Consider the following 14,397-nt stretch of genomic DNA (forward strand, 5'->3'; position numbering starts at 1 on the left):
TTGAGATAAATAGTTTCTTATTGAGTTCCTGAGCCCCTAAGCCACCCCCTCTTCTGAGAGTAGCGTGGTTTAATCAAAGGTCAGAGGCTTTGTTGCCTCTGAACGCCTTAGAAAAAGAGGGTGACATGAGAGAGTTCTCCCTCGTCCTCTCTGACTGCAGTCATTTTTGGCCTGTCAAGTTCCCTTTGAGCTCGCTGTGCTTGTCCTCTGTTCCTGGGTGATGGCTCTCTTGACCTTCTGTGGTCTCTGTGAATGCTGATAAAGACCTGGTGATCAGGTCAGCTGTGTTTCTGGGGGTTGGAACTCTATATATGGTGGCTATGGGCAAATGGCTTTTGCAAGGCTGCTGTGAGCCCCTGTGTGCAACATGCAGATTCACAGCCCTGATAGGGCACAGCCTTTGCTTGCCAGCTCTTCCCACACTGCTCCCACGCGTGTCTCCTGTTTCTAGGCTGAAGGCCAAGTGTGGTATCTCACACACTGCTGTGTGGTCAGTCTTGGCATGTGCTGACTTGTGCTTGGCCACTGGTGCCTAAGATGTTGCAGTTGATCACGAAGGTTCCCCCCTCATTTTATTCTGTGTTTCCTTCTTGGGTGGTGACCATATGTCTGTACCTCTTGTGAGAGGAGCAGTATTAGTCTGTCTTTCTGTCTCCTCCTCTGCCTTCTGTTTTCCCAACTGCAGTCACTAATGCTCCATGAGTCTGGCTGGTGGCTGTCATGGAGCTGGTCTTGCTTGCACATTGGATGCTGATTTCCTTGATTCTGTGCCAGTTCTGTCTTTGAAATCACTGTCTGGCAAGTCCTGGAGAGATCTTTGCCTCCAAAAGCCTCCATGGTTCCCTTCTGTTCTTCCCTATCACCAAATAAAAAATAAAAACACTTGGCTCGGTAACAAATGCTGGCGACAAAATTCCTGCTGACAAGCTTAATATGGTAGGTAGGAGTAGGTGAAGACAGGTGTGATGGTTGTGTTGTGCTGTTAGGTGCTCCTGTGAATCACACAGCGAGACAGAAGAAGGTTGAAGAGCCCTTTCCTGGTCTCGAGAGGTTTGTACCTTCGGTGTGATGTTGCGATCACACGCTGTAGCGAATGTTTCGAGTGAGTAGATCTGAACTCTTCCGGAATACAGTGCCCAGGTGTAGCAGGTTGGAGGATATCACATGGCAAACTCTTGGAGGAACACAGAAAATGAGTAGCCAAGTAAACTTTGTGCTGAGAAACCATCAGTTACATGGGAAGAAGTGTGATCTCTCCCTGCAAGCACTGGTGAGTTCCAGTAAGGGAGATGTGTAGTTGCTAACTTTGCAAACCATAAGCTTCTTTCTTTTCTCTGAGAAACAGGAATGCAGACAAAGTGAACCGAATCATGGAGGTTCAGGGATGCAATTTTGTCGTAATTGTTGGTGCTCTAGGCAAATAATAAAGGAAATGCAGTGAAAGTCCATTGTATTTGCTTCTCCAGGTCAAGGTACAATGCCAGGGAATATCTAAATCCTTTTTATCATCTGTTTTCAAGGAGAGTAAAGAAGTGGCAATACTTGCCCTTACTGTGCTGAAAAGTTTTGTGATAAATCACAGTCTCCTTTTACAGACAGTTAAGCAAGCCCCTTTGATGGGAGAATATTCCACAGAATTCTCATGGAAATCTGTGAGTGCTGGTTCTCTTGCACAAGGTGGTGAAGGGGTATCTGAGCTCTGCCACCTTCCTTTTTCTTGTGCCTAAGTCCCAGCTGGTTGGATGGGAGCATGTATAGGGCTGAGTGCCAGGCAGCTGTGTGCTGTCCCCAGCTCTGTCACCTTTTGGGGGACAAGTCCTTTCCTGGCATGCAGGGGAAGTGCATGGAGCTGTGTCATCCTGCAGGCAGATCACCAGGTCTCTGGACAGATGGGTGTTTGGCAGCTTTGCTGTGGGACAGCATGTGCATGGTCTTGCTCAGCTGGGGCATTGGGATTGCCTTTTCTTCTTTCCCTTGTGGTGCTGCTGTGGGTGCAGGAGACTCTCTCATTCTCCTTTTTTTAGTTATTGGTGTCAGGCTGGGGTTTGCACACCGCAGGGCTGGTGGTGGTGATGTTCAGATGCTCTTTGGGGAAGGAGAGGGGCAGCAGCTTTGTCTGCAGAGAAGCTCCCGGGCTCTGTGTGATGGTCACAACAGGTTGTCACCCATAGTAAAGTAAAGTAAAGGGCAGCACCTTTGCCACTGTCCCTCCCCATCACTACTCTGGAGTGGGGACTCTCTGGGAGCATCCCAGTTTCTCCATCACATGGAGAGAAAAGCATGAAGCAGAGCCTCAACTGCTGCCCCTACTATTTGTTTCTTTTTTTATTCCTTTGGCATAAGGGCCAAATTCAGTCAGGAGTCTGGCTCCAGCTGAAGTCAGGCTAATTTATGAACTAAACCAGCCTTTTAATGTATCTTTTGCATGTCTAGGTCCCCAGCTATGATGGAGGTAATGGTACTCTCTTGTTCAGAAGGCAGATGCATACACAGGTATCTCTGGCCCTCATACTTTTCAGATGCAATAAGAGCAGGTGTTACAGCTTCTCAGAATTGCTCCAGAAATTTTTATCTATATTTGGAATAAATGTGTCCTTTCTCAAAATTGAGCTTTCTGAGGGAAATGTCAGCTTGCAACTCATTTCTTGTAAAGAAAAAAAAAAAAACTTGGGTTTTTCCTATTATTCTATTTCTGACGGTAAAAATATTTGTTGAAAACAGAAATGTTTTTATGAGGTGCAGTCAGTGGTGAGGCTGCTCCACATGCTGCTGGGTGATTGCCACATGACCACATTTACCTGGGCCTCTCTGCCCCATCCAAGCTTTTTTCTTTTTTTTCTTGAAGGAATAAGTTTCTTTGGCCTCTCCTAGCAGCTGTTTGAAAAGGGGAGCAGCAACACTGAGAAAGTTTTGGGTTTTTTTTGTTTATTTTTAATACATGCTCATCCTACCTGGATGTATTTGTTTTAAGTCTGAGATGGGGGCAGGCTAGTCCTGGACTTAAATACCTTTGCTATTAAGGTATGAAGGTGAAAAAAGATGGTTAATGCTTGGAGGGGCAAACATTTCTAAACCAGAGGGATTTACTGATCCTGGTTGATTGTGCCTTTTTAAACATATCTATGGATTATAATGTTTTCAAAAATACCAAGGCTGACCACGTGGGCACAGGAGTGTGGAATCCAGTTGTCTGCCAGCTATTTGTTGCTGTTTTCAAATGATCTGACCAAAAATGTAATCCTTAAACAGGAAGACTGGTCATAAAGGCTTCAAGTTTTACAAGTTTCTTTTACAAATGGCTTGCAGGACCACGATAAGAGGGCCTGCCATGCTGCCAAGGGTTTCATTGTGGTGGCACCTGAGCAAGCCTGGGAGAAGGTGTTCTCTGCCTTCAAATTTTGGCCATTTAAAACCAAAATGGTTAAGGGAATATTATGCTTTACTATAAAATGTTACAATAAACCCCTTAGACTGGGCACAGCAAACGTGTGCCACCTCTGCCCTAGGAGATTTCAGCTTAAAAGCAGGCTGCAGGAGACCCTGGGCTGGGCTCCTGCCTTGGGACACAGCACTGCTCTGCTCCCTGTGCTCCTGGGCACTGTCAGTGTGTTTTTCTTGACCGAGCACCTTAAACACAAGAGGTTTATTAGGGCACTGTTCTGCTGATGCTACCTGGGGAGGCTGGCCATTCCCTGGGGACTGAGGGAATGGCATCTTTTATGTTTTAGGTTGAAGAACATTATCCATGGTTTGAAACCCAGGATCTGTGGTACTCTGATACTGCATGATTGATTGTCCTTTGATCAAGAAGCTGGGGTGCATTTGAGTGAGAAAGTGAAAGTGCCCCCCTCTTGCTCAGTGTCTCTCTGACCAGGCGTAGTGAAATGCAGACAGCAAACAGTGGGGGAAAAAAAGAAAAATTAAAATAAAACTCACTGAGGCTGTTTTGAAAATCTTCCAGTAAGCTGAGGGAGTGTGAGCAGAGTGAGGTCAGTAGTCTGTGCTTGAAAATACAGGATCCAATCCTGGTGTCAGTTACAGACATGTAAATCACAGGCAGTGCTGCTGGCAGTGACAGGAGCTGCTGAAAGGCTGCTCCAGCATGGGACCCGCAGGCTTTCTGGCACAGACATGATGATTCTTCTCGTTCCTTAGCCACCCTTTTTTTCTAGCTGTCCTTGGGCATTTAAAATAACAGCAGTGCAGCATGGCTGGTCCTGCTTTTGGGTTGGTTCCTGACCATTGTGGCCCAGTGGCTTCAGCTCAGGGTGGTTCCTGGCTTGTGGGATGCTGTAGGTAGGGCTGTCTCACAGCTTCCTTAGCTGCTGTTTAGATCTGCTCTGCTCCAAGTGATCTTTTCATTTTCTATAACACAACAATCTTTGGGGCAGCTGGATGCCATCCCTTCAGCAGAAGTTGGATCCCATCCCTTCTGTGCTGAAGTGTTCTCTTTTCCCTCCTGTTCTAACTTATTTTCCCCCTCTTGTTTTAGTCACGTTTAATGAACACTAGGACAAATCTGAAATCAAGTGGGACTGCATAGACAAGAATATGTATCCTGGTCCCAAAGCTTGCTGTGCATTGCTGGAGGACATTGGGGCTCCCTTGGGGCAATGCTTTTAGCATCAGGCTCTGCACCCTGCAGCACATAGGGGCTTCCAGGGAGTTTGCTCTCTTATAGAGCACATTGTTCCCACCCAAGCTGATGGTCTGTGCTGTGGTCAGGATCAGCTTTCCTCCAGGACAAGAGCTGGACTAGGAGCTCGGAAGTGATAAGCCCCATTATAGCTAATTTTGACACATGGGGTTGTAGTGGGATTGGAAGCAGCTCTGTCCTGAGTGCTATCTAGGAGGGGTGTGTGCTTCCTTGCAGACTGAAACCATTCACAGAGTCACTGCTTTTCACCAGCACAGGATCTGACACCCCAAAAGGCAGCAGCCAGGCTGTTTGTGTTGGTGACTCCCTGAGCAGGTGCTGTGCTGGCAGCAGAGCAGGGGAAACACGTCCCCAGCTTTTGTTGTCTTGTGTGATCCTTTTATTAGATAACTTCAGCAGTGTACTGTTGAATCAAGCCGTTTAATATTAATCCATGAAACCTGAGAAGCACAGATGCTAACACAAAAAACTGTTAGGGCCAGTTCCTGCACATGTCACTGTCCCAGTGTAGAAAGATGAGTACCTGTCTATGTATGGCTGTGTTCAGGTGTAAAGCTACCAATGCATTTAATGAATTTTGAGTCAGAGTTGGACTCCAAATTGTGGTTTGCGTTAAAGGGGTCTGATTTTTCCAATGTGTGAGAATGTGGAGATCTCAGACAGCTCCCTCAGTGCTTGCAGTGGCCAGAGTGCCTGAGGGTCAGGGCTCTGGCAGTGGAGGAGATAACGTGAGAATTCTGAGTTTGGGAACTTTGACCAGCAAATAACATGTATATTGGCACAGAGTGGGAAAGACATAAAAAGACATATGTCAGAACAGGGCAGGCTTTTAAGTGGTTTTCATTTAAAGTGAAAAGGTCAGATTGAGTGAGACTGGCATCTGGGGAGCTGTTCATGCACCTGCCAATCAGAGTGGGGAGGGACCCATGTCATTTCGTGCTGATGGGTGACTGGCTAGAGCTTGTCTGTGTTTAAAAATTGGTGACTGGAACAGTTAAAATGACAATTTTCCTTGTGGCTGTCAGGTTGAGCCATCTGCTTCGTGAAGGAATGGAACAAAGGATCCCAGCACGAGACCGCTTTATCCCACTTCAACTGGTGTTTGCACTTGGGCTTCAACAAGTACAGCTATGCTGATTTAAAATATAATAATAGTAATAAAGAGACTCTAAATATTGGTAACACTTTCAAGTGTAAAGGAGATTAAAAGTGAGTGCAGCTTTTGAGTAGTCAGAAAAACAGATGCCATTCAAACCAGGCTGTTCTGGGACAAGTGCAATTAGCTGAAGTCATTTTCACAAGTAGATTTTCATTTATAGGGACCCTGGTGTCTGGTTACTTCCATTTCTACGTGGCCACTGTGGAGTTATGTTAGGGATGCCTGTTTCTCTGAAAGTGCTGACTTCTGCTCTTTAAAACTTGGAATTATTGCAGAGGTTTTTCCACTGTCCATTCCTGAAAAATCTGAACAATCTAAGAAAACTCAAGCCGTAGCACAGGACTGATTCTTAAATTCAGGTGTTGTAAACTACTGGTTTTAGATTTAAATCTGCAAACAGAAAAAGTTGCTTTCTGTACTTGTGTGTTAAGTTCATATTTATTTTTTTTTCTTAAGAAACATTAATTCTTACTGTCAGTAATACAGCATCACTATTGTCAGCCAGTGAGTGAATGAACTGCTTCTGATCATTTTGTCTTTAATGGAGTAGTCTGATAGACTGGCTTGGGTGAGTACTGCTGTGACCAGGCAGGCTGTCCCTGTCCTGCTCACTTGTGGATGTGCTGCCAGGATGGAGTGCCTGCTTTGCTGCTGAGAGGGTGGTTTCACAGCAAGTTTTCAGCTAGGTGCCTCAAGGAAGGTATGTGGTGTCCTGCTCACCTTGCTGCAGGAGCCCAGTCACAGGTGACAGGGACAGCTGATGTGGGAAGCAAAGCCAGGGAAGATGCAGTTCAACTGGCCAAATCCTATCACTGATCTTGTAAACATTTTGTGAGTTAAACCTGGCAAGAGAAAATCCTGAACCAAAATTTTTGAAACACGGGTTGGGTCTCAAGAAGTATTGACTTACCTGGAGTTCCTGGAGGGGCTGTTGTGAGTCGAACTGAAATAGTGTTGGAGTCAGAGGGGAGCGTTGTTGTCTCCTGCCTTTGCAGATAAGACTGAAGGGCATTTTGCCAGGAGCCTGTGGGAAGGACCTAAATTGTATGTCTCTACATCATTTTAAAATGAAAAGTAAACATGCACAACCATAATATTTGCTTGTTCTTGTCTCCTCGTTGATGGATGGAGAGAAATTGCTCTTTGGCTGAGTTCATTAGTAATAAACCACTGCAGTTACTCATCTTCATCCCTGCAATGAGAGGGAGAGGCCATAGGAATTTTCAGTTGGTTTTGTCCTCATCACACCTTAGGGGAGCTCTGATGGTCCTGGGGGCTTTCAAACCTGCCTATCCCTGTGGTGAATCAGGGCTGGGTGCCAGCACAGGGACCATGGGACTGAGCTGGGTCAGAATGAAGCTCAGTGTGCTCTTGTGGTGTTGGCACAATGGATGTGTGCCTCTGCTTGGGAGAGGCAAAAGCCCTGCCACTCTCCTGTCTGTTGTAGCCTCAGACATTGCATGGGGGACGAGAGGTGTTGGAAGGGCGGGAAGCCATCTCACTTTGTGACAGGGAAGAGGGGCTTGGACCATGAGCCACCAACACATTTTGCTACTTGCGTGTTGTAGATTTGTGGGCTCACATGTACCACCATGAACAGCACAGGTAGAACAAATAAGTCTGAAGTGAGCTTTTCCATAGTGACACCAGCAAACAACAGAAGCTTTCTCTGCTGAGCTGCAATGACAAGCTTGTGCTTGTCATGGGCAGAGATAGGGCTTTAGAGTGACCACGATGTGGCTGGGACGGGATGCTGGCCAGGGGCTGATGGGGACAGGAAGGAGTGCGTGCTTCAGATGCTGCTGGTCTCTGTAGGATGCACCCTGACACGTATCCTGCCATGTCCCATGCCACGTAGAGTGGTGGCCACATGGCCTGGTTGTCCCCTCTGCTCTAACTTCATCATCTGCAGAAGGGGAAAGCACAACACTGAGCAGGTCACATCAAGAGAAGGTAGTGTCTGCTTCTCAGCTTCAGGAGAGGGTGAGATAGTCCCCACTGGGAATTGTACAGAACTCCAGACAGAAAAGGCCATGCTGATGGGGAGGGCTGCTGGTGTAGCTCTGCTCACAGTAATGGTAATCCCATGAGCTTTAAAATGCCTTAAATGGTGCCTTCTAGCTCCCTCACTCTGCCCAAGGCCAGAAAAGAATGATGGTTCACCCTGTACTCTTATTTTATTCCTCATTTGGCATCTCCTTATCCCTTTCCCTTCTCAATGGCATCAAGAGCAGTAAAGGAGCAGTGACTTGAGGTGTGAGTTGTTGGCCCGGCTCTGGCAGCTGACATTTCTGGTCATTGCTGGTCAGTGGCCCGGTTCAGGGTAGTCGGTTTTGCTTTTGGAGGTGCTGAAAGGAATCCAGGAGTATGGACACTTCTGCTTGAGAAAGCTGGGAAGGAAAATGCTGCATTTCCCAGAAATTGTGTGGGTTAAACTGCTGGCTTTGGAGACAAGCTGTTGGGAAGCCCATCCAGTGTGTATTACTCAAGTCTCTCTCTTTTCAGGGTGGGAAAGAAACCCGAAGTCGTGAGTCTGGTGGAGCCCTGCGTGTTTCCAAACGCCCTGCTCTGAGTTCATCCCACCAGTAAGGCTGTGCAGCGTGAGAACTGGTATGTAAACACGATTCACAGGCACAAGGAACAAGAAGGCTTTTCTGACAGTGGCACCTTGCTCATGGCTCTCAAAGCTTGGAGGGAGAGTGGGATCGCTGGAAAATACAAGACAAGCTGATGGTTCCCTGGTGGTGCTTTGACCCAGAGGCTTTGGTGGGGAAGGGCTCAGCTGTGAGAAGCTGTGAGTGTCCAGAAATCATCCCAGGCTGTGGTGCTGAGGCTTTAGACATGCTGTGTGGTGTCATAGCATGCACAGAGGGGCAGCGTGGGGGTAATGACAAATGCACACACCAGAAATGCATACACACACACAGACACAGGCTGTGCAAGTGTAGGCACATGGAAACAAAGATGGCAATGCATATATAGTATATACTATACAGTGGCATATGAGAGCTCGGGGGTGTATATACCAAATGTCTGTATATACTATATATGGTGATTAAAGAATGCATATGCATTCATGTTCTCTTTTTTTCTTTCTGTCTCTTCTGTCTTTCTGTGGAGCTGTTGCAAAACTACCAGATTCAACCTCCTGGGGAGCCTTTCTGGCCAAGGTTTTACAAGCCAGCACCTGCTTTGCCTGCCTGACTTCTTTCTATATTTATTCCTCTGCACCCGGTTTTTGCCTTTGCCTGTGGAACTGTCACAAACATTTGTGCTGGCTTTTGACTGCACAGGACTTCAGTGTGCGAGTCCTAAATCTGCCTTTGTGCATGGTGGAGGAGCAGGCGTTTGTGTGCATGGTTGTGCATCTGTATGTCTGAGCATCCCTGGTCCTTGCTGTCTGCATTACATGGCCTGTGTCCCTGTGATTCTCCAGTAGTCCCTCTGTTCTCTGCCCCTTCAAGATGTTCTTTTGAATTAGATATTCTCAGTCATCCTGCTTATGTAATTTGTAATTTTTCATTTAAATTAGCCACCCCTGACCCAGTGGCTGCCTTATAATCATCTGTACTGCAGTGCAGGAGGCTTAAGTCAGATTTTATTCCTAGACCCCCAAGGTTTCACTTCCCAAGCTTATTCCTGCAGCAAGGAGGAGGATTTGTGTTGCCGTGTAGAAGGGAAATCGTGGTTAGGCTGTGTTTGGACACAGATATGTCCATCCCTCTGGTTACCCTCCTCTGTGTTGTTTGGGGTAGAAGGTGTTCTGAAGCAGAGTTGCTGAACACAGGTGCTTAGGTGCCTCTGTTTAAAGTGAGCACAGTAGCAAGGGAGAAGGTATAAAGCCATTTCAGCTGGGAAAAGGAGGGGAGATCCTAGTGCTGTCCTGCGGAAAGTCAAGCTGGGGGTGTAGCCATACTGTGGGTCTCCCATCAGCAAGTACAGCCCGAGGAGCCATGTGCTCGTTCCTGGTTTGATGGGTATAACTTACACACACTGGAGAGCAGTGCTGGGCTGCCTGCCAGGAGCTGGGGAATGGCTTGTCCTCATCTGCTCAGGCCCCTGTGCTCCCAGCCGTTCTTAACAGCTCTCTTCTCTGCTGAAATGGGAGTCCCTCTAAGGTCACAAAAGTGTTAGTCCCAGGTTTCAACCCCAAGAGCCATAAAACATACCCTGCCTGACCCCTCTTCAAAGGCAGAGGCAGTGTGAGCAGCCCTCACTCCCCTGGGTTTCGTGTCCCTGTCCCCACCATGTGTGCCATGAAGCCTGCATTCCTCTCCCATTCCGTAAGCCCTCTCTCTGCCTCTCGTGCTGACACAGCTAATATTTCTCTGCTGGCAGGGCAGGCAAGGTGGTGGCATTTTATTCTTTGGGAGAACTTTGATCTGTTCAACTCTGGTGGGACACCAGAGCAGTAAGGGCTGGTGTGTGTCTGTGATGGGGTTTTTGCTCTTTCGGATGTTCCCCATTGCTTTACTGCTGCAAAACCTGAGTCAGAGTTGGTAAAACCTGCACAAACCTGACACTTTTTACATTGGTTTTGTGAGTATCTCCTGTTTCTGACCGTGGAGAAATCTCCTGGTGACCCTGCTACTGGCTGGTGCACACAGCTCCTGTGGGGGGTTTTAGTAGGCTTTTGGAAAAATAATTTATCAGCTACCCATGGAGAGCTAGTTGCAGCCTGCAATGTATTGAGGTTGTCCTGGTGTACCACTTAGTGCCACTTGGGCTGTTGATTTTTTAAAGCTGCCTTTATGACCACCAGTGTATTGAACATGGCCTGGTGCTGCCTGGCAAGGTTGATTTTTTTTGCAAGGGTAGTAATGGATCACTGAGTTAAATGTGGGTGTATTCTAAAAGTCAGAGAACTTTGTTATCTTTCAAAGCAATGGTTTAAATTGTTTTCTGTCACCTGTGGGTGCTAAACTCTTGTTGCCACGGGCCCAGACCACTGCTCAGTTCCTGGAGGTAATCACGGTGCCTCTGGCACTGCAGGATTTCGGCTCCTCCCGAAGCCTGTGCCTCAGTACCAGTGAAAGCCAGATGTACTGTAATGTTGCTTTTTTACAGTTTGTTTTGGCCATACATGGGCAGAGTCAGCTCTGGAATTCCTTCCCTATAAATTCAATAGCATCTTGTGGGTGGTGCTGGGGAATCACTCTGGTCTGGTTGGATCGCCTTGCCTCGGCAGCCTGTTTGCCTTGAAAATGTCCTGCTGTGCACATTCCTGAGAAGCTGCCTGCCCCAGGAGCCATGGCTGCAGCTACCAGGAGGCTGCTGGCCCATGCTGGCAGGCAGAGTCAGCTCCTGCTGCCTGCAGGTCAGCCTTTGCTGCTGAGGACTGATGCTTGAGGCAGTGCTAGCACGGGGATGTTGCTCTGGTGTGCATGCAGGCTCTGCAGGGATAGTTATGCCCTCTAAAAAAAATGCCTCTTAAACTTGGTTTGTGTGTTTGAGCATTGACACTCAAGTCCCTTTTCCAGGGGTAGGGAGGCTGGGTGCTCCCCAATTCCCACGTGACATGGGATACAGTGCTGTGTGTCCCAGCAGGGATTGGTGGGTGCTGCTATCCTGGGGCTCCTTGTACCTAACAGGGATCTTGTCTTGTCCTTCAGTTTGTGCCTTTCTGCAGTGCTGTCTTTTGTTTTTATGTTTTTTTTTTCCATAATGCGAGTTCAAATACATGCTCTTTATGAAGCATTAGCTTGATGAGCCAGGTCAGGGGAGATTTCCCTGTGCCAGGTGAGCAGCCAGTGTGGGATGCTGGTGTGACTGATGGCTGAGCCTGCCTTTTCTGGGCCAAGCTGATGTTGCTGTAGCCACAGCCTGAATCTGCATATTTGCCTTCAGAGAACACTCTAAAAAGTAGTTCTAGGAGGTTTCTGCTGGTGAGTTGAGGTATGAAAGAGAAGTTTGTTGCAGGGGTTGGAGCAGCAACAACTCCTGGAGTTGCTCCCATTGAATCTGCCTGTGCATCCCTAAGAGGGGACAGAGATGCAGTGTCACCCATCATGCTAGGAGGCTCCAAAGCACAGTTGAAGGTGTTTACGTGTGGCCTCATGTCCAGGCTCTGTGTAGGTCAGCAAAGGCAGTGTGCTCAGCTCATGCTTCAGAGGGGCAAGTCATCCCTGTGCCAAAGCCAGGGAGAGAAGGGTGATTTTTTTTTTTTGACATCCTTTGGAGTTTTGATCTCCATATTTGGAAATGTTTACCCATTGCTCTGATCTATTGCAAGGGAGGGGAGGTGACTCAGGGTCTGGTGGAAGCAGGATTTGAATTCCTGTAGTAAGGTTTTTTTTTTTTATCCCCCCCCCTTTCTTGTTTTGGAAGCTTGTTGTGGTCAGTTTTCAGTTCTCTCTTGCTCCTGGACCTTGTTCCAAATTTGATGTGCTCGAGAGAGAAGCATGTTAGCAAAGGAGCTTGCCTGAATGCTGGTAAGTGCATCATTGCTGTTATAGCAAGCAACTTGGGATTTTTTTGTTGTTTTGTTTAGTCAGATATATTGCATCAAAGTGTGTGCATTGCTGGTGGAGGCAGGCATGTGGATCAACAGCAAGGGACACAATGAAACCTTCTGTAGCAGGGAGAGTTGGCTTAGTGGGTTGATCTCAAAGGTAAAATGTTTCTTCAGGAATAGGTATAGAGATAACTTAAGCCAGCTCCCATTCAGTCACACTTTTCCTTTTAGTTTCACTTGTTAGTGCAGCAAGGCAGCAGAGCACTGTGGAGTAAAGGAGGATATTTTCATGTGGTCAGCAAGGAAAACACAGCTTATGTATGATTTCTGTCTCTTAAGCAAGAGTGTGTGATAAAAGGCTGTATAACACATGGATATATTTCTCTCAATTGTTAATATTTAACTCTCTTCTCTTGGTTGAAGTTTAGCTACTGTAACTGGATAAACTTTGAGTGTGTGTTTTTTTTTCCTGTTGTTCTGTATTTTTCCTTAGTGTTTAAGTATTTAATTAAGTATTTAATCTGTCTGGTATTGTAGCTGGCTGCTTCTTTTTTTTTTTTTTTTTTTTTTTTCTTTTTCTTTTTTTCCCCTCCCCCCTCCTCTTGCTCTTTCCTTTCTATTTCCTGAAAGGAAGCTGCAGTTCATCCAGACAGTCAGGGGTGTGGGGGAACCTGGAAGATGCTCTGCTTCCTGTTTTATTCTTTGCAGCTAAAACCATGCTGAGGAATCTGGAGCAGAGATCCACCATCCTGCATTCCTCTTGTCATTTGGAGCATGTAACATGTGCAGAGTGCTTTTAACACTGCTCTGGGGGTCGTGGAGCAGCCAGTCCTGCACCTCAAATGGGAGGCACTGCACTTCATTCTTTTCCTTTGGAAGGGGCATAGGTGAAACTTTTATTGTTCCCAATGCTGGTTAGTAATCCTTGTATCTTCTCAGCTAACTGGTATTTTTAGGCTTCTTCAGACCTGTTGCTTCATACTCTCCATCTTAAATTTGAGACCTTTGTTGGAAAGGTAAACTTCTTGTTGATTTTAATTTGCCCTTTTAAATAGGGCTTAATACTCCCTGTTTTTTTCAGAGCTGTGGATTTGCAGCAGGTCCTTGAGGTACAAAACTGTCTGGATTGTCTTGAACAGGGAAAGATAGTTAGCATGAGGATGGATGTGTGATAGAAAACACTCGGCCACAAAAAGAGATGGAGGACTGCTAGAGCCTTTTCTGTGGCTGAGAAATGCTGGGGGTTTATAGAGTTCAGCTGTATTTTAATCTTTGTTGTTTAAAAGGCTGATTGGATTACTGCAGCTTTTGGGGTCAGGGCCTGGCTGGGCTGGGTGCAAAGGGAAGAACTGCTGTCCTAAAGAGTGCCCAGTCTGAACGGGCAGGGGAGGTGACGGCTCAGGAAACGGCCCTGGGGACATGTATGGCGCTGTCACGGCAGCTGAAGCCTTGGCCCAGGGACTCCCCCAGCAGACACTCATCCTCTGTTGTGCATGGTAGTGCCAAGCTGTGGAGTTGTGGCAGTGGGACCGTGGTCTGTGTTGCTCCTTGTGTGCTGTGCTTTGCCTCTGCTGTGCACACGTGCCCCTGCGCGATGGCCGTGCTTCTGGTGGCACGTGGATGTGGCACGTCCAGGCTTCACCAGCTGCCTGTGGCTGAGCTTGGAGTTTTGGGAACAGCACGGTGGGACTGGAAATGATGATGTTCTGTTCCCCTCGCAGTTTCTTCCCTTTCCTGCTCACCAGGACGTGCTGTTTGTTGGAAGACAAGGATGAGCAGTGCCTGGGTGCCGTAACCCAGTGCTCCGGGCAGGGCTAGTCTGGCACGTCTGGGAAATGTTCACGTGCTGATCCTTCTCTGTGAAGCACCTCACCCCTGCGAGGACGTGACTTGAGAGCTGGACAGACTGTGCAGGATGAGCTCCCCATGTGCTGCCTGTGTCCCCCTTTCCTGGTGGGTGCTGGCAGAGCTGGGGGAGCTCTGGAGGATGAGGCAATGCCCACGGCTGGGACTGCAGACTGCCAGGGCTCTCCATCTGGTGTTTCTCCAGGACCTGAGCAGATTCAGTGACCACTGATGCTATCCAGGATCCACAAAGGATTTTCTCCTGCTCCAGGAACAGAGCCA

At 47.5% G+C, this 14,397-nt stretch overlaps 1 protein-coding gene across 6 annotated transcripts in view; it reads left to right on the forward strand.

Moving 5' to 3' along the window:
* The window catches only part of LPP (LIM domain containing preferred translocation partner in lipoma), a 333,154-nt gene that overhangs the window by 13,745 nt on the left and 305,012 nt on the right, over nt 1-14,397 (forward strand). For 5 of the 6 annotated variants that reach the window (XM_030227018.2, XM_050978158.1, XM_050978159.1 and 2 more), the window contains exon 2: nt 8,322-8,426. The gene's annotated coding sequence lies outside the window, so the exon portion shown is untranslated. Of the gene's footprint in view, nt 1-8,321; nt 8,427-12,143; nt 12,248-14,397 lie in introns of all 6 variants that reach the window. The other variant, XM_050978157.1, reaches the window with a different exon arrangement.

This window comes from Serinus canaria, chromosome 9 (assembly GCF_022539315.1).
Source record: "Serinus canaria isolate serCan28SL12 chromosome 9, serCan2020, whole genome shotgun sequence".
Classification (NCBI taxonomy): Eukaryota; Metazoa; Chordata; class Aves; order Passeriformes; family Fringillidae; genus Serinus; species Serinus canaria.